Below are 23,708 nucleotides of genomic sequence, written 5' to 3' on the forward strand. Positions count from 1 at the left end.
ACCCAGCCATTGCACTGTTGGGGATTTACCCCAAAGATACAGATGCAATGAAACGCCGGGACACCTGCACCCCGATGTTTCTAGCAGCAATGGCCACAATAGCCAAACTGTGGAAGGAGCCTCGGTGTCCATCGAAAGATGAATGGATAAAGAAGATGTGGTTTATGTATACAATGGAATATTCCTCAGCCATTAGAAACGACAAATACCCACCATTTGCTTCAACGTGGATGGAACTGGAGGGTATTATGCTGAGTGAAATGAGTCAGTTGGAGAAGGACAAACATTATATGTTCTCATTTATTTGGGGAATATAAATAATGGTGAAAGGGAATAGAAGGGAAGGGAGAAGAAATGGGTAGGAAATATCAGAAAGGGAGACAGAACATAAAGACTCCTAATTCTGGGAAACGAACTAGGGGTGGTGGAAGGGGAGGAGGGTGGGGGTGGGGGTGAATGGGTGACGGGCACTGAGGAGGGCACTTGACGGGATGAGCACTGGGTGTTATTCTGTATGGTGGCAAATTGAACACCAATAAAAAATAAATTTACTATTTTAAAAAAAGAAGTTATTAGACAGTAATAAATGACCTTTCCCTAACAATAGCTAGCCCCCTTAAGGTGCTGGAAACCTTGCTTCCAAGGTTCCTTAGAGACTTAACCCTATCCCTAATCCCCTCCCAACTTGAAAGTATAGAATGTGCCATTCTTCATTACCCCAGTGCAGCTCTTTCTGTCCCCAAATGGCTTTTAATTAAGTCAAGGAAATAATATCAAATGGTATGAAGTAAGTAATCTTGTTGGAATACCAATAATGTAAAATAAGTTGCCTGAAATCTATAAACCATGGAAGGCCCCCAAAGTGTCTTACATCAACTTCAGAAGCAAGTTTGTTTACTACGAAGTATGTGTAAGAGCGCTCAAATAATTCAAATTTAAAACTTCTTATTTTAATTTCCAAACTTTCTTGTGAAAAGTAATTGAAAAGGGTAAACTTTTCACACTATTAGCTACTACTAATTACAGATTACTTTTATCCACCACCTTAAAATACTTTGAAAAATGGATGAAAGCAATTCAAGACTTAGTTCATTTATTTTGTCTAACTTTATTTTTCATCCTATCAATGTTCTTTCACTTAACTTTCTACCTATAAGGTATTATAATAAAGTAACTTCATATTCAAACGCTTGATCGTTTTGTAAATAGCAAATGTCTCAGTTGTCACTTTAGAGGACAAATGTGGTATCAAATTAAGTTTTTTATACTTATTTTCTTATAAGACTCAAACTTATATTTCGGGGACTTTTATTCAAAATCACTACTGCTGAATTGCAAAATGTTGTCTTTGTCCTTAAGACCATGACAGAGAACTTTATCTGCATTCAAATTGCCTACTGGTTTGTGGTATTTCAATAATAAAACAGCAGGATTGAAGGCTCATGATGAGAAATCTGACTAATTACCTGTTAGATGATAGATGGTTGTAACTAGGCAGTGCCAGTCACTGAAAACAAAACACTTCGAGATATCAATCAGCTTCCTGACAAATCCAATTTCCCTCACATTCAGCGGACAATAAATGGGAATTTTACCTCTACATCTACAGAGTACAGAGTTTTAACTTTAAAATATGCGTAATGATATTTTAATAAAGTACAGGTTTTTTAATAAGTTAGTATTTAAATACCTGACATATTCATATTTCAATCTCACAGCTTTTAAATAGATAGATGGTGGAAATAATTAACATTGTAAATCTGTATTGTATTCCATTGAGGAGGGCAAGGTGTACTTAATAGTAGTTTTCCTATTTTCTTTCTGCATTTACGTTTAACTCAAATTATTCACAACAACTCTAATGGCTGTATTCACTCTCTTCATTTTTTTTTAATTTTGTGGTAAATGAGTTGGATGTACATTCTACATGAGATTCAAAAAGCAGAATGCCCAATTAACTCTGCCACATATCAGCATGTGGGCAGAGTTAAAGCAAAGAGGGATTGAAGCATGGAAATTGAATGTAGGCCCAGAGTAACACCTCTTTCTCCCTTATAAGGAGTGATTACATAGTCAATATTTGAAATTTATGATTAACCCTAATAAGTTATGACCTTCAATATCCAATTTTGTTATTAAAAACAAGAAAATTAAAGGTGAAGAAAGGAAGAGAGACTGTTTGCTTCCTATTTATTGAAGAAAATTGAATTTGTACTCAAAGATCAAAAAGATTAATAGTATATGGTCTAAAACCAGGCGCTTCCAAATGTTGTTAGTGAGAAGGTAAGTTGATACAGCTTCATTGGAGGATTACTTGACAATGACTATCAAAATATAAATGATTAGACATAGTAATTCACTTTAAGGATGTCTCTAATAATTATCCTCATGTATCTCTTTGAATGTTCACTGTAGCACCATCTTTAACTTATTTATTTATTTATTTATTTTTAAAGATTTTATTTCTTTATTCATGAGAGACACATAGAGAGAGGCAGAGACACAGGCAGAGGGAGAAGCAGGCTCAATGCAGGGAGCCTGATGTGGGACCTGATCCGGGGACTCCAGGATCACACCCTGGGCCAAAGGCAGACGCTCAACTGCTGAGCCACCCAGGTGTCCCCATGTTTAATTTTTTAAAAAAACATTTTTTTTAATGGGAAAAAACGTAAGGTCCCTTCATAGGGGATGGGTTCAATAAAGTATTTGTACCCATACAATAAAACATTATGTAACCAAATATAATCTTTAGAAAGGATGAAGTAGATCTGTATGTGCTGTTTTGGAACAACATTCAAGACACATTTTAAGTGAAAATAAGCCAGAAACACCTGAGCTTTTTAAAAGAATTTAGATTAAAGGGTATAAATACAAATACATATGTTTGATCAGTAGTAGAAAATTTATGGAGGGATACATAAAATGCTAGCTATGGCTGCCTTTGGGAAGGGAGTCTAGAGACCTCAAAGGACGAAATACTCTTGCATACTCCTAATTTTTTTGAAATTGTATCATGCTCTTTTATACCCTTTCCAATAATAAAGAAATGAAAAAAGAGAAAAAAGGAAGGAAGGAAATACATGCACACAGATGGGTCTGTTTGACTGTAAAGACTACTACTCTATAGCTGCTTCACAGTCAAAAACTTGAGGAGAGGTGATTAAATTTTTTTAAGCAGCCTAAATTCTGCATGTTCCTGACACAACCATGAGAACAGAAACAAAAGATGTGGCCTGAGTTGATACTAACGAGCTGAACTTGACCATGACCATCCCCTGAGGCTGACTGCTTGGCTGTGACCTAGTCTGTGACTAAGAACTGTGATTGAGTGTTTGAGGACTACAGTATCTAATCCCAGCCACCTGGGAGAATGAAAGGTCACTCTGGCAGTGAAGCACTTCAAGCTCACACTTTGTCTACCAACCAGGCAAAGGGGATTTACAAGGACTAGAGAACTTAGAAAAGTTGGAAAAGATGGAAACTCCTATCCAACTGATCCTATTCCTGAATACTACGAAGATATTGGAGTGAGATACCTATCCTTCCAGGGCAATTAAACACATGTTAGTGCACACACACACACATACACACACCATGTTTTGTCCTCTCGTGCCCTCTTTGCAAGATGGGAATTAGATACCTGCAAAAAGTCAAAGAAAACCTAGAAACAACACAATATCTTATCAGAGCTAACACTATCAATAGAAGGGATGCATTTTCAAACAAAGCATGATATATTTGACTGGAAATCTCTACCACTGTGAAGGCATTACCATCCTAAGTACAAAATCAGGAGTCTAAGGTACAAAAAACATGATAAAAAACTGAAGTAGAGATGTGCCTTATATAAGGACAGGCCACCTTGGAATGATAAGGCACAGAAAGCAGAGATGGACTTCAATAGAAAAGAAGAGGAGATTTAAAGCAAAATATTTACTTGTTTCTTAGGGAGAGAGAGAGGTGGGAAAGGGAGAGAAAATCTTAAGCAGGCTCATGACCAGTGCAGAGCCCTATGTGAGGCTCAATTTCACAACCCTGAGATCATGACCCAGGCCAAAATCAGGAGCAAAAAGACAGACTCATAGTAGAGAACGGAGAAAGAAAGACTACAAAGAAGCCAAGGTATTGGGAAAAAGTAAGGACAACTTTAAACAAAATGGGTTATAATCTCAATGGCTGATGGTAGACTGTACTTAAACAATACAGATGTGAAAGACATAAGAAATTATGAATGAAACAATATGAAATCTGGAATTTTCTTCAAAATAATATAGGAATAGGGAGCAGGGGAGGGTATGGAAGAAACATGTGGTCCATTAGTTGATAAGTGCTGAAACTGGATGATGGCCCCATGGAGGTTTATGATAATATTTGTCTAGTTTTTGTATGTATTTAAAACGCAGCATGATAGATTTTATAAAAGGAAACAAACTAAACAATAAGTGAGGGGTGCCTGGGTGGGTGGCTCAGTCAGTTAGACATCTAACTCTTGATTTAGCTCAGGTCTTGATCTCGGGTAATGAATTCAGGCCTCATACTGGGCTTCATCCTGGGTGTGGAGCCTACTTAAAAAAAATAGGGGTGTCTGGGTGGCTCAATCAGTTAAGTGTCTATCTTCAGCTTAGGTCATAATCCCAGGATCGATCCTGGGATCAAGCTCTGCATCAGGCTCCCTGCTCAGCTTCTCCCCCTCTTCTCCGTTTGTGCTATCTTGGTCCCTATATCTGTCTCTCTCTCAAATAAATAAAGAAAATATTTAAAAAATAATAATAATAAGTGAAGGGCACCTTGTTGACTCAGCCAGAAGAGGAAGAAACCCTTGATCTCATGGTTGTGAGTTCAAGTTCTATGTTGGGTGTGGAGCCTACTTAAAAAAGAAAAAAAGAAGAAGGGGGATGCCTGGGTGGCTCAGTGGTTGAGTGTCTGCCTTTGGCTCAGGTGGATCCTGGAGTCCTGGGATCCAGTCCTGCATTGGGCTCCTTGCAGGGAGCCTGCTTCTCCCTCTGCCTATGCCTCTGCCTATGCCTCTGCCTCTCTCTCTCTCTCGGTCTCTCATGAATAAGTAAATAAAATCTTTTTTAAAAAAGGAAGAGGAAGAGGAATAAGTAAAAAAATGAGGTATGGGGACAAAAGAGACACTTGAGTTGCCCATATAATGTTGGATATGAAAAGAGGTGGCATTAATAATTATAAGAGCTACGGGTCTAAGCTAGTACTGTCTTGGGCAGTCCGGGATATATGATCACTCTACTTTTAACCAGCATATTTCAAATATCAGGCTAATATGATTTAAAATCTGCTACAAAAACAAAAGAGAGAGAACAACTTGTAACTGTGAACATTCAGATCATTAGCAATCATATTTTTTTTTTAAGTCTCTGTCCCAAAGCATTGCTTAACCACTGATCCTTCTGGACCAGAAGTTGCAAACTGGTGGCCTGAGGTTGGATCCAGCCTGCAGATGTGTTTGCTTTGGCCTGCAATGTATGGAGTTACAGATTGCTTTTCTTAAAGCTTTTAGTACACTGCCTGTATTTCCAAGCTGAAAGATGTCATGTTAAAATCCAGATTTCTATCTTCTCTTGAAAAATTTGAGGAGTGTTAAGACAAGGCAGACATTCTCATGAGGCAAAAAGTCCACCCCAGTCCTCATTTTGCCCTAGTGATTTCTAACTCTGAGCTATCTTGCTTGATTTCTTCTTTGGCTCCTACAGATACTTGACTTTCCAACTTTTGAACTAGATCAAGCTCCCTTCATTAAAACAATGAGAATGAGCTTGTGTGCAAAAGCCATCATTCTATAAGCAACTGAAAATACAAATCAACAAACCTAGACAATTAATCTGGAAATTCCTGAAGTTTTGTAGAGTTTAAAAAAAAAAAAATTTGAGTAGGCTCCATGCCCAGCACAGAGCCCAGTACAGGACCGGAACTCAAGACCCTGAGATCAAGACCTGAGCTGAGATCAAGAGTCAGCTCAAGCTGAACTAACTAAGCCACCCAGGTGCTCCGAGATTTATAGACTTTTCAATTAGCCCAACAGAAGAAGCTAATTCTATTTAGAAAATTCCACTTTAACTTTTCTTCATTTCAGATCATTTCCTATTTCCCAAAGTAATTTAGCCTGAACTATGTGAGTAGGACTCCCAGAAATTCTCTTACTAAAAAAGACAATAGCCAATCTACAGCCCACTAGCGAAATGCAGTTACAGTACCCAGCCCAATGACTTGCCCACCCTATTTCTTTCAGCAAGCCCAGAACATCACTGGGTGTGTGATTATTAGCAAATCTTCATTAATTACAAGCCTTGTAAACAGCTGTGCAATGTGGGAGGATGGGAAGAAACAGCTCCTGTCTTCATAAGAGAGAATTGGAACTAAAAGAGGTTTCTAGGTACAAAGAATTCCAAAACAGGATGAGTTGTTTTGAGAGTAAAGAGAATAGGATCAGAAAGCAAGAATGTTCACCCTAAAGATTGGTACCGAAACAACTAAAAAAGCTTCCACTCTTTATCACAAAGAATAATGGAGAGCTATAGTTGGTTTCAAAATCCACTTATACAGACTTACATGTTTTGAAAAAAGTATCGCTGGTAAAATTATCTATGGCCTATGCTGCTGTCTCTCGTAGGACAGAGAACCATTTGCCTGCTTAGTGTTGGCCCTAATCCAAGGAAGAGAGTTATCAGAGAACTTGAGGGACTTTATTTCCTACTGATTTCTGTTATGAAATCCTCACTGCAGCCAGATTTATGCCAACTCTTGTCCCTACATGGTTTGGATTTCCACTGAACATTTCATCTATATTAGTGTTTTAGGATAGAGATCATTGATATTCTTGGTACCAGAACAGAAGAGTTAAGACTTATTTAGAGAACCATCTTAAACACTTCGTGGTCATTCATAAAATTAAAAATTATGCAGTGATTAGAAGAAAAGAGCCAGAACTATATAAAAAAAAAATAGCATGAATCCTTAGCACATATTGCTCCATAAAAAAAGTTGCTAAATACATAATATTATCATTTCGTTCATCCTATATACCCATTATCTCCAAATCCTCTCCTCCTATTGTCTTCTTCAAACTCACTTCAAAGAGATCATTATCTCTACCATCACAAGCCCCAACTGTTCACGTCAAATCACTAATACCCTCTGATATTGAATTTATTGAATTAAATGGTCACTTCTCTGTCCCCATCTCACTTGACCTGCCATTATATTTGACACAGCTGATCACTCCTTCCTTCTTTCTTTTTTTTTTCTCTGAAAGACTTTATTTATTTATTCATGAGATACACAGAGAGAGAGAGAGGCAGAGACATAAGCAGAGGGAGAAGTAGGTTCCCTGTGGGGAGCCCAATGCAAGACTCGATCTCAGGACCCTGGGATCATGACCCCAAGCCCAAGGCAAAAGCTCTTGCACTGAGCCACCCAGGTGCCCCTCACTCCTTCTTTCTTGAAACGTTTTCTTCACATGGCTTCTAGGATACCACCTCTTCTAGTGTCCTCTTCACTCCCTGTTTCTCTTTCTCCTTTGGTAGTTCTTCCATATTTCTATGACTTCTAAATTTTGGAGAGGCCAAGACTTGAGCCTCATATCTCTTCTCTGCTTTCTTTACCTTCAATTTTTTGGTGGTCTCATCCCGTCTCAAAGCTTTAAATACTATCACTATGCTGCTTACTCCAATCCAACTACCTGCTTAGCCACTCAGCACAAATGTCTAAAGGTGTATCAAACCTAACATTCCCAAAACTGAATTCTTGATTTCCACCACTCCAACACATACACCCTAAAACCTTCCCCTTCCACAGTCTTCTTTATCACAGTTCATGACATGTGCATCTATCTTTCCAGTTATTCAAAGTCAAACTTGCTGTCAACCTTGAGTTCTCTTTTTCTCACATCAACATCTAACCCAGAAGAAACCTCTGTTGGTTCTACCTTCAGAATTAATCCAGAATCTTGATTACTCTCCACTTTCTCTGCTACTCTTTTTCCAAGTCACTACGATCTCTTGCCTGAATCATAGTGATAGCCTAACATCTGACTGCTGCCAGCCTCCTTCAGTCTAGTCAACTCAGAAACCATAATGATCTACTCAAAATATGTCAGATCAAGTTACTTTGCTCAAAACCTTACAGAGTCTTCTATCTCACAGAGAATCAAAGTAAAGGCCTTAAACTTATTAATAAGAACCTGAGTGATGGGAGGTCCCTGGGTGGCTCAGCAGTTTAGTGCCTGCCTTTGGCCCAGGACATGATCCTAGAGTCCTGGGATGGAGTCCCACATTGGACTCCCTGCATGGAGCCTGCTTCTCCCTCTGCCTGTGTCTCTGCCTCTCTCTCTCTCTTCTGTGTCTCTCATGAATAAATAAATAAAATCTTAAAAAAGAAAAAAAAACACCTTAGTGAGTAGTCCCAACTCCTCTCCATCTCCCAGAATCCCTTAGTTAATCTGACATCTCCTACTCTTATCCCCCTTCTTCATTCTACTTCAGACTCACAGAATTTTTTCATGTTCTTTGAACATGCAATCACCTGCTGTTCCCTATGCTTATGTCTTTTCTCTACATGGCTTCTTACAAATTTTGGCTCGAATGTCACCTTTTCCTGACCACTTATTTCCTACTATCTTCAAGATCTACTACTCTGCATGGCACTCATGATCTTCCCAAGTACCATATAACACACTTATTTAACTACCCTTATGTCTATCTGCCTCCTCTGGAAGGTAAATTCCATGAGGGCAACAATTTTTGTTCGTTTAATTCAATGTCTGGTGCATTCAATTACTATTTGTTAAATGGAGAAATGAATTTATATAATATTATATATTTTCTATGGAATGTGTGTATATGTCTATACCTCTAAACCACATTTAGCTCTAGGGAGAGTACTGAGTAGGGAGAGGGTAAATGGAATCATGATTGGTGTGGGTGGAAGAGGTTATCAAAATGGCACCTTATTCTTATTAAGTATCATTTCAAATTTTTAAATGTGATAGAGTCATTATTTTTATATAATGGGGGATTGATTATTTGTTAATTATAACATATTATAACATATACACAACATACTGTGTAGCCCCTACCTCCTGCTCCCCTCCTCCAGCTACAGCTGATTTGACCAGTTTATATATCTAATGTAAAACAGGAAAATCAAATTATCTCTCCTAGGAAATTGAAATTGGTCATTGTGAGACTAAGCCAGTCAGAGGACTGTGAAAATTGGAACTAGGTAGGCCACGTGAAATTTGGGACCAAAAAAAAAAAAAAAAAAAAGAAATTTGGGACCAATGTCAAGCAATACCATATGTAAAATGAATTTTGAGAGAGAAAGATACCGTAACTAAGGAAAGAGAGCTTATGCAAAAAAGAGAAACAGGAGACTAGATGGCCCAGATATATAGAGACAGAGATGCAAGTGGCCTCTACTTTTCAGTGTCCATGTTCTTTCCTATCAATAAACATCATTTAAAATGAACTACTTTAAATAGAATTCTATTCTCTGTGATGTTTGTATCTTGACTTAAAGATCAATATTTTTTCCATAGTACGAATTAAGACAATATCCCAACATTGGAAACATTATAAAATATAAGAAAATATTCTCAATGGTGAATCCACTGCTTTTAATTAAAAAGCATGAGAAGGCTAAGACCAAGACTGATTCTTAACTTTGCAGGATTACTCAAATCCATATTAATTTGCGTACTTTCATTATTTAATTTTAAGTTTCATCACTCTTAAGGCTATTCTTTAAAATTTATTCAGCAAAAACTCCTTAATCCTGCCATACATTCCCATCAATTAAAACAGCTGTTTTCATTCTGGATATTCCAAATTCTTGGTGAGAAGAGTTTCATGTAATATACTACTAATAATAAAGCACATAAATCTATGATTTTTTTCCTTTTTTATAAACTTGAAAAGTTATTGTTCCTTACATTCCCATATGCATTCACTAGTGGAAGAGAAAACAGTGGGGTTACAGGTAGACTAGCATGAGTCACACATTAACATCAGCCTGTTTCACTATGTCCCAACATATAATTTGAAATATCCAAAGGGAGTAGGTGACACAAGTGTGAGCCTCCTATCACACCAGTCACTGACCCAGAAGGTCATCCACAATAAAAGCATCTATTGCATTGTTCCATCTCACTTAGTATTATGTCATTTATTATTTTCTGATATTTTTTGTTTCTTTGTTTGTCTTTATTTTTCACTAGAATATGGTTCCATGGGTGCTAGAATCCAAGATGTCTGTTTTGTTCCTCACCATTTCCCTAGCACTTTAGAGTATTTTTGCACCTGGCACAAAACAGGCACTCAGCAAATACTTGTGGGAAAGAATAAAGGAACAGTTTAATTATCATACCAAACTAATTCCCACTCCAGCACCTTTAGACTTTGTCTTTCCTTAGCCAGAATCCCCTTCCTCTTGTTCTTCTCAAGACTGTTTCCTTCACATCATTTAGGTCTCAGTTCAAATGTCAGCTCCTCAGAAAGGCCACTGATTACACTAACCTCTCCACCACTCAAGGCCTCCCTATCACACTATACTGGTTTAGTTTAAGCATAGCCCCTATGACTCTGAAGTTCCCTTTTGTATGTACTCCTTCCATGTTAACTGTCACTGCCCCCTCCCCCTACTAGAATGTAAGTTCCATGAGGAACTTTGACTTACCACTGCATCACCAGAACTTAGAAGAGAGCCTGGGACTCAGAAGGCATTCAATAAATATTTGTTAAATAAATGAATGAAAGGTTGAAAACTGCAGTTTCATTTTCTTTTAAAGATTTTATTTATTGATTTGAGAGAGAGAGAAGAGAGCATGAACAGGGGAAGGGGCAGAGGGAGAGGGAGAAACAGGCTCCCCGTTGAGCAAAAGGCTTGATGCAGGCTCTATCCAGGGCCCTGGGACCATGACCAGATCTGAAGGCAGATGCTTAACTGACTGAGCCACCCGGGTGCCCCGAAAATTGCAGTTTTAAAATATATGCCCACACATGATATCACCACTGTGCTTCAGTATTAGGCAACAGACAACAAACTAAATTGCTATATGTGTAAATACTTTTTGAACAATTAAAATTTCACATTGAAAAAAATAAAATAAAATAAAATAAAATAAAATAATAAAATAAAATAAAAATAAAATAAAATTTCACATTGCATCTAGATAAAAGATTGACAAATTATATTTCTAGGTGTATTTAGAATCCTGGTTGGATGCAAGTTGCTTATAATCAGTAGCTTGTTCAACTTGGACTATCCTTACTTACCAGTTTCCAAGAGAGAAAATCTTTCTATCTTTCCTCACATAGACTAGAAAAGGAAATTGCCAAGAAGACTTCACCACAATTAAACTACAACTATTCAGGGGATCCCTGGATGGCTCAGCGGTTAAGCATCTGCCTTTGGACCAGGGCATAGGCCTGGAGTCCCAGGATGAAGTCCCACATGGGCTGCCTTCATGGAGCCTGCTTCTCTCTCTGCCTGTGTCTCTGCCTCTCTCTGTGTATGTCTTTCGTGAACAAATAAATAAAAATTAAAAAAAAAAACTACAACTATTCAGATTTGGCAAATATATGCCACTGTCCAATGTATTTGTGTATACAAACAGACACAATTCCTAAAGGAAGAAAATGTTCAATTCCAAATAACCAACCAAAAAAATAACCCAAAACAAATAAAACAAACAAACAAAAAATCTTGCATGTTTTGCTTGAATTTAGTTCCACTTTGTAACAGATTCAGATCTAAGAGGTGGAGGAGAGGAGAATCCCTCCTCTGGGGCCGAAAAATCACAGTTAAAATCATCTCAAGCCATCGGTTACTGCATTGATCCATAATAGGCAGACTGGAATTCTTAATTATGGAGACATTCACCACTAAGCCAATTCTTTGTTTTTTGTTTTTTTTTTTACGATAGTTACACACATACAGAGAGAGAGAGAGAGAGAGAGGCAGAGACATAGGCAGAGGGAGAAGCAGGCTCCATGCACCGGGAGCCCGATGTGGGATTCGATCCCGGGTCTCCAGGATCGCGCCCTGAGCCAAAGGCAGTCGCTAAACCACTGCGCCACCCAGGGATCCCACTAAGCCAATTCTATATTATGCCCTGCAGTCCTCCCTCTACACTACCATTGCCAACCAATAGGTGGGCACCTGTGAGATCTCCCTTACACTCATCACTTTCTGGAAAATCTTATCTAATTAACTTCATTCAGTCAACCATTAGGACAGACAGTCAAAACAGATAAAAATGCTTACCCTCATGAAGTTTATGTTCTAACTACATCCCATTTAAAGATAGGTAAAAATAAATAAAAATAAAGATAGATTAAAAATGAAATGATGAATAGCAGATTTTTGATAAAGATGAATATATAGAGTCATAGATTCACCAATAGATACAATGGTTGGTATGTAAACACATAGTTATCCTATATCTCTCAAGGCACTCAGAATTATATCACTAAGAAGTATGTTTGGGATATAAATCAGATATGTTGCTTTTGAATTGTTTTCCTGTAACATTATGTGTGCATGCTATCCTCATTATGGGCTTCCCCTGAGCAGAAAATGTGTTCTTCATTTTCTTTGTACTATGTTCAGGGGGCAAGTTGTACAGTGCCCCCAAATAGACTATGAGTTCATTAACTGAGTGTTTGTTGAATAATACATTACATTTATAAGGTACTTTTTAACTTTTTAAAAGGGACTTCCAAGCACATTATCATTATTAATATCATGTACATATTCTTACTCTAATGCTAGATCAAGAAGACAGCGATTACAGTAAGGATAATAGTCATAACACAAGAAGTATGTTTGAGACCACCAGCCTTGTTTGCTAAGAATCTGTCCAAGGTTGTTGTTGTTGTTTTCTTTTAGTTTTTTGAATCTCTGTGAAAGTCCAGACTCTAGAAATCACAGGCACCAAGGAGGTTTTAAATCTCCAGCAGGAGAAGCAGGAGCAAGAAAACAAACTTTGGGCCCAGAGAAAAATTCAAATCCAAGGGCACAATCTAGGGTGTTAGTCAATGACTTTTAAACTTCACTTTGTTAAAGTGTAGATTCCTGATGAACACCCGTTTAACCCATAGTTTCTCATTCCTTAGATATGAAGTTAGGGCCAGGAATATGAATTTGTATAAACATCCCTCAAATGATTCTGATCCATGTCCTCTGAGACGCACTGGTCCAAAGAGAGCTTACCTGACTGCAAAGGCTGGGCTGGGGATGGCTAGTCAGTTCAACGAATGGCTTCCAAAGCTGGGCTTGGTACCAGAGGTCTGTTACAACAGGCATAACACAGTGATAAGAAGTGCTTGCACAAGAACCACAGCTGCTAAAGCTGTATGGACCAGGCTCTAGCCTCAGGGAGGAAGGAACTAGAATGGCTTCTAATGCCCTAATCTCATGGTACTGTCTAGGCTGGTTTGTATCCTTGGGGAGATTTGGGTCCCAGGCAGGAAAATCTAGCATAGTCAGAACATAGAAGAAAACTATGACAGAATGACAATCCGTGGGCAGGACAGGCTGAGAGGAAGATAATTTTGCACTTTGAAGGGCTTACTCATCCCCATCCCCAGTATTCTAGATCTGGCTAGAAAATGGAGAAGGGAAACATAAGCTAATACTGGAGGCCCACTATAAAAATTCAAATCTGAAAATCATAATTCAATCCAGCTTCTATAAGGAATGACATTATGAGGATGCTGTGCTTTCTACCTCCATCAGAGATGACCCAAAAATGAAGTGTGAAGGGCAGATGTGTTATGGAAGGACAAAGAATGAGGCAGGAGTTAACCCGGAACTTCAAGAGTCTATATTTCGCACTAGAAAGATAGATGGCACAGCATTATGCTATACCAAGAGTCTCATTTTAAAATCTATAGCTATCATTATTTTTCCCCACACACTAAGAGAGGCTCTACTATAATCAATGCACAAAACAACAACAGGTAGAAAGTAACAAACAGATCTTTCCACTGATGTTGGAACATCTTGACAAACATTCAAGTAACTCCAAGTTTAAATTATTAAGTTACATCTTTGCTGGCAAGGTGTTATGAATTGATACCTAGTATATAGGGGTATATGGAAAAATATTAGCATTTATTTAAACCAAAGAGAGCATTTTTACATATGTAAAAACCAACATTGAAAGAGGTTCATTGGCTTCTCCAAGTACACACTTGGGCAGTCAAGGATGAAGGAAGCAAACTTTTGCCTTTTTAATTTTAAAGTCCAAACAATTTCATTCTGCCTTCTGATTTATCTGCAGATAGATAGATAGATAGATAGACAGACAGACAGATAGATAGATAATAGGTAGATAGATAGATAAACAGACACTTTAGTGGAGTTCTTCCTGACTTTTTATCTTTTTCTTTTTGCTAGTTTATTAAGAAAAAAATAAATATATACAGAAATAGAGAAAATATTAGTCTCAAGTACCCACTACCCTGCAATAAAAGTCTTGGTTTGTATAATCTCTCATACCCACCCCTCATCCAAGGTTATTTGAAGCAAATTCCAGATATAATATCATTTCATCCATAAATAGTTTAGCATAGACTCTAAAACAGCTCTCTTTTGAAAAATCAACAGAACATATGGTTTCATATAACTTAATGAGATAAGGAAACAATACATTTAAATCACAGTGCATAAATTCATATTTTTATTATATCAATAATTAAGGGATTGCCTTCAGTGGTATAAAGCTGAAACTCGTTGCATTTAAGTGATAGTTTTTCAAGTACAGTGATTTTTCCATACCAGTACAAGTTCATATGATTTTTTTTTTCATAAAAGGAATTCCTAGTCATCACATTTTCCCCAAATCAGAAACTTTTGAGTGAATTATTCCCACTCCATTATGAGTACTAGACTCTGGAAATTGTGAGATTTCCCACTTGAGGCTTCCCTCGTCATTGATTATGATGATAATCAACTGAATTATTCTTTTTCTCTTGATAACTACAGAGCTCTTGATTCCAGTGGCTAATAAAGGCTCTGGTATTGGAAGCAAAACTGTTAAAAGGATCGAGAACAGCAACCCAAAGCTCACACTCAAAGCTCAAACAGTGTTTCAGAAAAACATACTAGTTGCCTTGAAAGAGACACTCTGCTTTGTAGCAAACATTAACTACGTATTAGTTAGGTAACAAATATTTGCATATTAAATAATATTATGTCTAAGATGTGCTTCAAAATAATCTTGGGGGAGAACAGTGGATGGAAATACAAACTGAATTGACTATAAGTTGATAAATGCTCAAGTTGAGTGACAGAGATTTATTAAATTGTTCTATTTTAGTGTATGTTTGAAATTGCTCAAAATAAAAACTCTTTATAAAAATGATAAGAAATACGTGAAAATGACAAAACAACGTCCTCAAACACACTTTTTGCAACCCCTCCTGCCTGAATCAACTCACCCAAACAGCTAGCAAGTACAAATCAAACTGCTCTGGGTTGTGCCACTTTCCAATTGACCCAAAGAACAGCAACAAAGAAAAAAACAAAGCAGGAATCTGAATAATATATAAACTGACCAGTTATTTCTAATTCTTTGATTGGTTATCAGTTAGTCCTACTTAGAGCTTCTAAAGTACTTAAATGCAGCCTTTTTCAGAAAACATGAATTATTCCTCGGTTTCATAGGGTGACTATTAAATGTTATAAAGTGGATATAAAATTTCCTTGGAAAATACTGCCAGAGAATCATGTCAGTCTTAGGGAAAGGGAAAACATATGGCTTAATATTTCAGAACAAACAGAAAATTCATGAAAAATTAGCCATATGCTGACACCTTTATAGTAAATATTTTCAAAAAGGAATAAAAATGAACAAAAGAACCATAATAAAAATAAGAAAAAGATTTATTTGTTAGTGACATGGGAATCTGTACTTAGATCAAACAAATAATAGTAAAGAGAGAAATCCTGTGTAATTCTGCAAAATGGAAACATCGTGGTAAGCAGAAGTGTCCCCTTTTGAGATATTTGCCTGGAGTTGTCAGAACTTGGTCTCTGCTTGGTCTGACCCACATCAACCATTAAAATGGACACCCTGGTTGCTGAAAAGCTCTGACCAGTCCTAGAGCCCAGCATTCACAAAGCTTAAGCCCATCAAGGGAGCCCAGGCTAGCTGACTACAGATGGGCACTTGGACAAAACTTCCCCCAAAAGACAAAGGCCTGGCAAGGATTCAGGCAGCGAGCTCACAACACCACCTCCACCATCCTGAGAAAGGTCTTTTGATAATTCCATATTACCTTAGGTTCCAGAGCAAGGGAGAGAAGAGAATAGGGAGAAGTAAAAGGGAGAAAGAGAGCAAAAGAGGGCATGAAGGAAAGAGATGGAAAAATCCGTGATACGATATTTTCTGATCGTCTAAATCAGCAAGTGACATCTTATATCTTCTGAAGAAAATCAGAAAGTTAAACATTCTGCAATCAGTTTTGTTTATGCCTCTCTTATAACAAATACCCTATTTTTTACTTTATATTTTGACTAACTGTATATGTCTCTCGTACTATATTCCTGGATGGAAGAAAGCAAATGAAATTTATTTTTGAAATGCCATAGTCTCCATAACAGTAACTATACTTCTCTTTAATGTTTGTCGGGTTAATTAATTAATCAATCAATTGGTCTAGTCAAGTGCAGTTAGCTGATAGGTAAGCAACAAGCAACAGCTGCAGAACCTGTGGATTGAATAATATACTCAATATATTTAGCTCTTCACACTGAACTATCGAGGAGAGTGTGCAGGGGCATTGTGTTTTTTTCCTCTTATTCGTGTTACTTTGCATAGTGAGATTTGTATAGCCTTCAGTTCATTAATACATATAGCAAGCATATTTTACATCTATTTGCATATGACCAGAACTTAGTTTACATTTCCCAAATTCACACCCTGAAACAATCGAATTTAATAGTGTTTCCATCTCCTAAGCACCTTCTGCCCCTGGTTTTTGAAAATATTCTTTGTAGTTCATGTAAACAAAACACTGGAAATGTATTTTATTTCCTTTTCAAATTAAGAAAGAGAAAAAGATAGGTTCCCTGTATCCTTCCTTGTTTTATGGAATGCATATTTCTGAAACAGGACTCTCAGAAAAGAAAACCTTAACAATGAGGTTTTATAATTAGTTGTTAGTTTATTTCATTTATATCCAAATCAGTTAAGAAGCTTTCTCTGATTTAATTTTTTGTCACAGAATTCTACCTTTAAAAGTTTTTTTTTAAATACATAAGCAAGATTAAGTGAAATCACTGCCTTGAGGACTATATAAAAATTTAGTGAGCATCTTGTCTAGGGCATTGATTTCACAAGTGAAAAAGCTAAAGTAAGAGCCAAGAATATTAACTGACTTTACGAGGTCAGCAAATGAAATCATGATTGAAGCAGCACAAAAATCACATAACCTCCATAGATACTGTCTAAATTGTACAAATCACTCATTTGAAGATGTACACATACACACATAATGACCTTGAAATGTGGCCCTTCGATTCAATTATTGCCTTACATCTGTAAATATTTATTGATTCAGGAGCTATAATAATATTAGCTGACTTTTTAAAAATCTAATGAATATCCTAGGGTTTTTCCCAGCCAGGGTGTTGTATACATAGTCTGGAATATATCTTAGGCCTATAAATTTCAGCCTGTTGTACCAAAAATAGCAGAGCTCTCTGGAAAGATTTATAGTATATAAAAGTAGTAGTACGTAAGATGAAAATAGCACCAAAGTTGTTAAATACCAATTAACTGTTGTCCTCAACTCTAAATCCTTTTTATTCCAGCTCACACACATTTTTGGAATTTTAAATACAAGTCTAGATATAACAAACCATAAAAGTAGGTAATAATCTTTAAAGAAAAAAACTGTTAGACCTTGGACCTCTGTTTGTTTTTATTTCCCCAAGTGAGGTTTCTTTTCATTTTTCTTTTTGTGTGCAGGCATCTCTTTTCTAATATGTTTAACACATAATTCTTGGAAATTTTTATTGATCCACGCTTGTGGAATTTCGTACACTTACTACTGTGAGTGTTCAAACTTTTTTAAATTCTCCTTTGTGAAGATTTTACTACTGCAAATTTATTTATAAGTTGTATAAGAAGGAGCTCCATTTTCACTCATATTTTACAAAATAATTATTGCACACTTCTGAGGAATCTGTATATATCTGTTAAATGTTTACCATATAATTATTGGTTAAAAATAAAATACTAATTTGTGAATAAAAGATCACCATCACAGTTCTGAACCAAAAGCTGCCTGCAAGCTCTAAAACTTCCAAAAGAAAACTTAAAGTTCAGTCAGTTGTTTTTCTGTCTGTGAAACACTAAGCAAATTACCTGCCTTCAAAGTACTTGTCGGGATATTTCTACCTCCTATAGGTAGAACTACAGAGACTTTTCATTCTGGCCCTGTGGATACTGGCAAATACATTTTATATTCATATGTATGAAGAATATTCTATATTTTTGACAGACGCTACTTACTAGTTTTATGCGGTGATACATGTGAGCTTTATTTTTATGTGCAGAAGCTTTCAAACATCTAATTCAACAGGAGAATTTCAAAAAAGTTATTTATGACAAATAAGATATATTCAAGAAATTTAAATTTATGGATTATTGGTCCCCCTTATATAAATATTGTCTTAAATCGAATGAATTTTTAATTTAATTCTAATATCACTCTGTTCTTTTTCCAGAAAATCACCTCACATCACCTGTGGAATTCCGTCATATATGGCATGAGGTGGTTTTTTTTTTTTTTTTTTTTTTTTCCTTTTGTGGAGAAGAGCCCAAGAGAGAATTCGCACCACAATGACCCTGCTGTGCCCTATGTTTATTCGGCAGTAATCCTCAGGGGAAAGATTTTGAAAATGTATTAGAGCTAGAACCAAGAATTGGTGTTATTTTGAAGAATTTAGTATTGCTTAAAATTCTATTTTAAATCAGATATTATACGTGTAACTCCTTTAAAAACAAAAGAGAAAAAAAAAAGAAAAGCTGCGTTTGATGTTACAAATGAAAGGTTTTGTTCCTGATACCAGAGTGCACTATTCATTTATCTTGGCCCTATCGGTGTCGGTGGAGGTTTTTTCCCCTCCTTTTTGCTCAACAACAACAATAATAGTATCAGATCTTGGACTCAGAATCTGACCAAATGGAAAGGATGGTGTGAACGTCCTAGACTCAGCTTTATGAGGCAATGCCCATACGCACACCCACCCCTTTGGTTGATAGGAGATGACTAAGCTCCTCAAGCTCGAATCTACAGGGAAGTTGTAGCCATGCAGTTCCCACAAGAACAAATATTGGCGCTTCCACCAAGAATCCCCCAAACCGGTTACAAAGTGAGGAGCTCAAATCTACAAAAGGGTGGACCCAGGGAGCAGATGAGAACGAAGGAGGGTGCGAAGGCAGTAACTAGGCTTTGAGAAACCCAAACATTTACTGTCTGTATATATATATACAGAGACATAGAATAGAGAGAGACCTAGACATACAGAGAGAGAGACATATATAGAGAGAGAGACAATAGTAAGACTTTATGGGTACACGTCGCCCCTGCCTGAATACTAATAGCCTAAGCTTTCTTTGCAACATTTACCGTCTAATAATTAATGATGCCCGCACCGGGCGCCTGGTGGCCAGGGCTGGGGTTCGGGCGACCGGGAGCCCCTGACGTCAGCAGCAGCACGGCCTGCGTCAGGTCCCCGGGGTGGCCCCGATGGAGGCCAAGGGGGCTTTGGGGTGGGAGCCCGGGGCAGCGCTCGCTGCAACCCCAGAGGAGCGAAAGGGGCTTCCCTCCAGCCAGCCAGAAAGTCCCGTCGCAGCAGAACCTCCGCGATCGGTGGCTCCGGGGCGTTGCGGGTACCCCCGACCCGCGAGCGCTCCTGCAGGCCCGCACCCCTGCGCAGGCGTCCCGGGCTAGACGAGGGCAGAGAAGGGGGCCAAAGAGACCAAGAGCAAGTCTGCAAGCAGCGATCGCTACCCCCCCCCCCTTACACTCTTGCAAGAGTCAACGTTACTCTGTTTCCACCTACTCCCCAAAGTGGACCTTAAACAATGAAACAGACGCGGCGCTTCTACCTCCGCTTGACACAACTTGCAAGGTGGTGACCCCGGGGCGCTTCCCGCCCGGGCCCCGGGAGCTGTGGCCGCAGCCCGGGCCAGGAGGGTGCTGGGACCCGCCGCTGGGGCAAAGTGAAATCGACCTCGCTGCTAACTGGCCACAATGTTTCCTTTCTCCTTTCTCTCGCAGCCTTTCCCTTCCCTCCCCATTCTCTTAACTCTTAGACCTCCTTTTGCAACCCTCCCAAGCCTGAGGGGTTCTCAAGTATTCGGAAAGGTGTGATTTTTCCTAAGAGGCCAGGATGTCTACCGTCTCGAAAAGGGTTCGCTCGGCGCAGTGGTCCTGGTCCTGAGAGTCGGAAACCCAGAGTTTGGCGAGCCATCGGCCTGTGCGTAGGACGCATCTACAGAACTCTTTCTGGAGCAAATCCTGGGGCTCTCCTAGGCCCTGTCTGGATTTCTTCTACGTAGTCTCTCCTGGAGAATGACTTCTCTCCACCGCCCCCCCCCCCGGCCCCCAGATTTCTTATTTTTAAACTATCATTTTTTTTTCTTTTTTAATGAGAGTCAGTGCCCTTCTCGTTTAATTTTCCCATCTTTTTTCCATCTACACTCAGAGGACACAGGGGAATGCAGATAGAGCCTCCCCGAGCAAAGAGAGGAGGCCAAAAACGGTTTCGTGTACGTTTCCGCCTGAAATAAATTCGGGTCCCGGGAACCGCCCCCGCGCAGACCCAGCAAAACCCGGCGGCGGAAGCCAGCGCCCAGGTGCAGACAACTGCCTTTGCCCCTGCGATGCTCGCCGCAGGACAGCAGCGTGAGGAAGTCGGCCGGGAGAGGGTCTGGAGGCAGGGAGCAAGAACACCATTTCGCTTCGTCCTCCCCCTTGCACGCTCAGAGTGGCTGGGAACTTCCACAAGGGCGAATTTCCCCCCTCCTCCCCTTTTAGCGGGCTCTGCTCTTGGGGGAAAGAAAAGCAAAGGATTATCTGGCCCTGTCCCCCCCCCCCCCTTTTTTAACTTAGAGCTTCAAAGTCAACTTCCATAAAATGACACCTTTCCTGAGTCAGTTAATAAATACCGCGGGAACCACCGCACCCTCCAAGTGGCCGCAGCCAAGTCCCCTAATCCAGCCCCATCCGTGCGGCCCGGGGAGCTGCGGGTTCGGCCGCGGGCGCTCCAGGCCAGCGTCCTGGTGGCCAGCCTGCTCTCCCTTTCTGGGCTCCAAAGTCTGGAGACAGATTGAACCAAATCAAATGGAGGGACGCACCAACTTTGAAACGGTTTTAAAATCTGTGACTCTTTCCTCCTTGAGTGCCCCGCAGCCTGGCGGATATAAGTTGTCATCCTCTAGTGTCTCCATCGGGTAAACCGGTAACTTAAAAAAATCTATGAATCTCAAAGAGGAGTCCTTGCCATCACTGTGCCACTGCCTTCACTGGCTCGCCTGGTGTCAGGATTTAGCACAACAGAATTCATTAAAACGAATGATTAGCCCTATTTATAAGCATTTCCTCAAAGTGGCGACTTGGAAGATTTCAGGAATTATTCAAGGAAGGCTTTGGGGGTTTATGCTGTTCGGGTTTTTTTTTTTTTTTTTTTTTTTTTTTTTTAAGGAGCTAGGAATGTGTCTTTTTCTGGGTGTCCTTCACTGCCCTTTTCAGGCAGCGATTGGCCCTTCTGACATTTGGTTAAGCCTCGGGACTTAAAAAGATCATTTCCTCGTACACTAATTTGAGCAAAATCTGGATTCAGAGTGTGGGTTTACACGCCCAGCTCGAATGTCTAATGTATCAAATCCTCGTTAACGAACGGCCCGCTCCGTGGCCGTGTCAGCCAAAGGTCAGCCCCGTGCAACAGGGCAGCGCGGTTCAAAAGCACTCTTCCAGAGCCCTGCCTACCCCTCCCCCCAAAAAATCCATCTTTCACATTTCAATAAGCGAGCACACGGAGTTCCAACAAGCAATAGCAAGGCTGTCGGGCTTTCTTTTCCTCCTTTCTTCACGGTAGTGACATGCAAACGACAGTGTCCTAAGGCAACTACTGAAAAATTAAGTTTATTTATTTATTATTATTATTGGGGGGGGGGCGGAGCGGGGGAGGGGTAAGGGAGCCGGGTTAGTGGACAAGGTAATTGTCGAAACGTCCTCCAGAGGCACGTATATTTGAGAAGCGTGACTTAGAAATCTTCACTCAAAATAGCACCAACCTCGGCGGAGACTTCACAGCCTTCAAATGGAAACCATGAGTAAACTTTGTTGCAGACCTTAAGGGATTAGAAACTGCTTTGGGGGAAAGGGACGGTTCTCCTCCCCGGCTACTATCCCAACACACGCACGCACACACATGCACACACGCACATGCACACACGCACATGCACACGCACATGCACACGCACACACTTTAGAGACCAGCGGAAAGCTCCCGCTGCAGTGGTAGCTCTTGGAGTCCACGGGGACAAAGAGGATCCAGGAGGGCCAGGCTGGACCCTTGTCGCTCCCGCCTCGCTGGGGAGCCCCGCGACCTTCCTGACTACCTTGGGGTCCCCGGCGGCGGTCACGCACAGCAGCCGCAGCGGCCCGAGGGGCGCGGCTGCTCCGAGTCAGTCCAAGTTCTCGGCGCGCGCCTCGGGCCACGCGCGTGCACGAAGCCGCGAGCCGGGTCAGCTCGGGAGGCGGCGGGCGGGGTGGAGGGAGAACGCGACTTACCCAGGCTGGGCTCTAGATTGCGGGCAGGGTTGGCAGCAGGCGCAAGCCGGGCAGATTAGTCCGTCCTGCCGGAGACGGGCTATGGGGGCAGGGGCGAGGCGCGGGGAGGGGCAGGGGAGCGCCTGTCTGGCTTGGGGTCCGTCTTGGCCCCGGCCCGCTCCCCCGCCGTCGCCTCCGCAGACTAAACTCGGACTGACCCGGGGGAGGCCGCGGAGCCCGCCTCGCCTCCACCAGGCCGGAGCCTGCGGGCCTCCGGGGCTCTGGCGCCGACCCGGGGGCGCGGTGGGGGTGGGGGTGGGGTGGGGGTGGGGGAGGCGCCCCCACTCCCCGGCCGGGCACAGAGCAACCACGTCCCAGCACGGACGCTGGCGGCCAAGCCGAGCAGCCGGGCGAGTCCGTCGCGCCGCCGGCCGCTGGCTCGCAGACCCCGGCCCGCTCCCGCCCCCGCCCCTCCCTTCCGCCAAGCCCCTCGCCAAATGAAAAGGGTTCTTTGGGCCCTGGCCTTTTGGGGAGGAACGCAGGAACCCACGCTGGGGTTGAGCTTTCTGCTCAGAGCGAGGCCCCACACAGGTCTTCATCCTAAGCTTGGAGCCCGTGGACGCTAGGTCGCCCCCCCCCACCCCAACACGCGACACATTCGAACACAAAAGGACCCAAATCGCCAAGGGGTTCTTGTGCGCTGGCTCTTATGGCGAGGGTGGTGGTGGGGGGCGGGGGTCGATCAAGGGATTCTGCGCTCTGGACCAGACGCTGGGCTCTCTGGCCTCTCGGACGGCAGACAAGAGAACCCTCCAGCTCCAGCTCCAGCTCCAGCTCGTTAGGCCAAGCCCCGGAGTGTGGCGGTGAGGGGCTGCTGCCAGGCTGCTGTGGGTCCAG

General features: G+C 40.7%; 1 long non-coding RNA gene across 1 annotated transcript in view; it reads right to left on the bottom strand.

The window, feature by feature from the left end:
* LOC144294296 (uncharacterized) overlaps nt 1-23,062 on the bottom strand; it is a 95,557-nt gene extending 72,495 nt beyond the window's left edge. The window contains exon 1 of the long non-coding RNA XR_013361718.1: nt 22,833-23,062. This is a non-coding gene — a long non-coding RNA (uncharacterized LOC144294296). The remainder of the gene's footprint in view (nt 1-22,832) is intronic.
* Between the last annotated feature and the right edge of the window lie 646 nt (nt 23,063-23,708).

Source organism: Canis aureus, chromosome 22 (assembly GCF_053574225.1).
Source record: "Canis aureus isolate CA01 chromosome 22, VMU_Caureus_v.1.0, whole genome shotgun sequence".
In the NCBI taxonomy this organism is placed as follows: Eukaryota; Metazoa; Chordata; class Mammalia; order Carnivora; family Canidae; genus Canis; species Canis aureus.